This window comes from Corvus brachyrhynchos, unplaced genomic scaffold (assembly GCF_000691975.1).
Source record: "Corvus brachyrhynchos isolate BGI_N302 unplaced genomic scaffold, ASM69197v1 scaffold19, whole genome shotgun sequence".
Classification (NCBI taxonomy): domain Eukaryota; kingdom Metazoa; phylum Chordata; class Aves; order Passeriformes; family Corvidae; genus Corvus; species Corvus brachyrhynchos.
The window spans coordinates 2,333,304-2,335,833 of NW_008246061.1; the positions used below are offsets into that span (position 1 = coordinate 2,333,304).

The window sequence follows — 2,530 nt, forward strand, 5'->3', positions numbered from 1 at the left end:
AGCGCCGCTGGTTCGTGCTCAGCAATGGGCTGCTCAGCTACTACAGGTACCGGGGCCGGGGGGCCGGACTGCGGGGGCAGCGCTGCTGCACATCGAAAATCGCCTCGTATTGCTTAGTTTGGGCTTTTTTCCCGCTTTTAAAGCCAAACTCGGGTTTTGATCCTGCAGAGCCGCGGCGGGGTCCGGTGCGGGGCAGCGGGGCCCCGGGATCGAGCGCCCTGGATCTCCCATCCCTGTGTCTCTCCATCCCTCCCCTCCTGCTGCAGCAGCTGCGGCTGCTACAACTGCCCAAATCGCAACCTTCAGCCAAACAAGCCGAACCCTCCTCCCTTAGCTGTGTAACCTGCTCCTGCTGTTTCCCTGCCAGAGCCTGGGAATCCTTCCCCCAGCAGTGCCAGTGGCTGCGAGCGCTGCGGTGGCGGTGGAAGGATGGCCTGGGATGTGCTGGGAATGTTGGGCTTGGGAAGTCAGCCCAGGCTGGGGGCTGCGTTTCTGGGGGACGAAGGAAGCTCCAGCAGTGATTCCGAGCTGTGCCTGGCTCCCTGCGCTGTCTGACGCGGTGGGTTTGTGCAGACGGGCTGTGGGCTCAGCGAGGAGCGTGTCAGACACCCCGAGGCTGCGAGGCTGAATCCAAAGCAGTGTCAGCTTTGTAGGTTCTCTTGTGCTGCTTGTCTCACTTGAGTGGTGAAGATACAAACGTGGATGTTGGTGTTTTAATGCTCTAGAAAGGTGTCCCTGTGCATGGCAGGGAGGTGGAATGAAAGGAGCTTTAAGGTCCCTTCCCACCCAAACCATTCAGGGATTTTGTGATTTGGATCATGTTTATTCTTGTCACTTGGAACACAAATGCTCTGTCACCCTCCGTGTTGTGGAGCAGATGCTGTCTGCTCCTTGTACTTGTTCCTTGTACTTCAGGACAAGGAAACAATCTTGGATATTAGAGATGGTTGAGCTCCATAAAATAATAAGTCTTTAAAGGGCCAAACCCCCTGAGACAGGAATTCTCTGTAAAGGTTATGCCAAAGCTGTTTTCCTCCCGACATAAAGTTCATCAGCTGATTACCTCTCAGCTCCAGCTGCTGACACGTAGCCTGAAGCAGATCCCAGAGCTCCAGCTCCATGTCAGGTGTGAATATAAGCTCTTCCAGCTCTAAGAGAGACCGGGAACCTGGGTTCTGGGGTTGAACCACAGCAGGTAACAGTGCAGAAGGTAAATGATGTGTTTATCTACTTGAAGTTGTTGAAAACCCTCAAAGAACTTAAGCCAGATAACCTCCCCTCCCTCCAAAAATGTAGTTGCCTCTCAGTAATTCAGCTAATTTACTGTAATCCTTTCTGGAATGCTTTAACTCTGCTCAAAAAGGCTGTTGGAGTTTAACACCCCACTTGTAACCATGTCAGAATATTATTTTTATGTGTTGATGCCAAGTCTGTCACGAGCAAACAAATGGTTTTCTTCAACAATTATTTTAGATGGGAACAACCAGGTTTATTTTAAGACCATTTGATCTGTTTTAGGCTGAAACAACAAACATAAACACCCAAGGAAATTATTCTGAGCAGCATGTGAAGGAGTTGAAACTTTGTGGAGCTTTCAGGCAGGGCAGACGTTCAGCAACTGCTTGTGAAAAGGGATGCTGGAGGGTTTTGTGCTTCTTTTCATCGCTGGGCTTGATGACAACTGAGTTAATTTGGTTGTGAGTCAGGAGTACAAAAATACAGTGCAGAACACGTGGTGAAGTCTTTCTTAAGTGGAGAAAAACCTCCATGATACTCTTCAAAACCAGCGCTCTGAAATAATGGCTGTGTCAGCTTGAATTGCTCATCTGGGAGACAGTCTGGGGTAAAAACTGGGATTTCTGTTCTGATATCAATTCTAGCTCCATGACAGGAGCCAGGCAGGTGTCGGGCTGCTGCCTGTTCACTGATAAAGAGCATATATCTATATTTGTCTATCTGTCTATATTCTATAGAGGTCTCTGGCATTCTGAGAGTCACGGGTCTTGCTTTCTGCTGGCTCTTTGTGCTCTTCCCAGCTCAGAAGGTCTGTGCCAGAAGTCTCCTTTCCTGCCCTTGCAGGGAAACTGCTGTGTTCTCCTTGTGTTGTCACCTTTGTAACTCTACAGCTCACCTGATTTAGCTGTGGCTGCTCGGGAGTAGCTTTGTAGAAACTTCATTTTGCTTGTCTGCTAAAATCATCTAAACTGGGAAAGCTGCCCCGTGATGCCCAAGCCGCCTCCTTGCGTGGATTGATTTCGTTCCAGGTTGAAGCTTTTTGTTCCATTTGGATTTCCTGCCGCTCACTCTTTAGCTTTAAACCCCAGCCTGTCACGTTGCCTGGGAGGATTTGGGTTTGCAGAGTTGAGCTCCTGAAATCCCGGGTGTCCCCTTGGTGTCCCCGGTTGTGCTGGTGTGTGGGTGGGTGCTGTGCCATCCTTTGGAGCTGTTCTGAGGGGTTTGCTCCAGCAGCCAAGTGCAACGCCTGTTTGCTGCCCAGTTGGTTTCACGGGGACAGTTTGCTGAATTAAAG

General features: G+C 50.2%; 1 protein-coding gene and 1 long non-coding RNA gene across 2 annotated transcripts in view; one reads left to right on the forward strand and one right to left on the reverse strand.

Moving 5' to 3' along the window:
- Window positions 1–2,530, reverse strand: part of LOC108449684 — a 22,345-nt gene that overhangs the window by 14,967 nt on the left and 4,848 nt on the right. The gene's annotated exons all lie outside the window — the stretch shown is intronic.
- Window positions 7–2,530, forward strand: part of OSBP2 (oxysterol binding protein 2) — a 116,798-nt gene continuing 114,274 nt past the window's right edge. The window contains 1 exon segment of the mRNA XM_017746510.1: window positions 7–46. The gene's annotated coding sequence lies outside the window, so the exon portion shown is untranslated.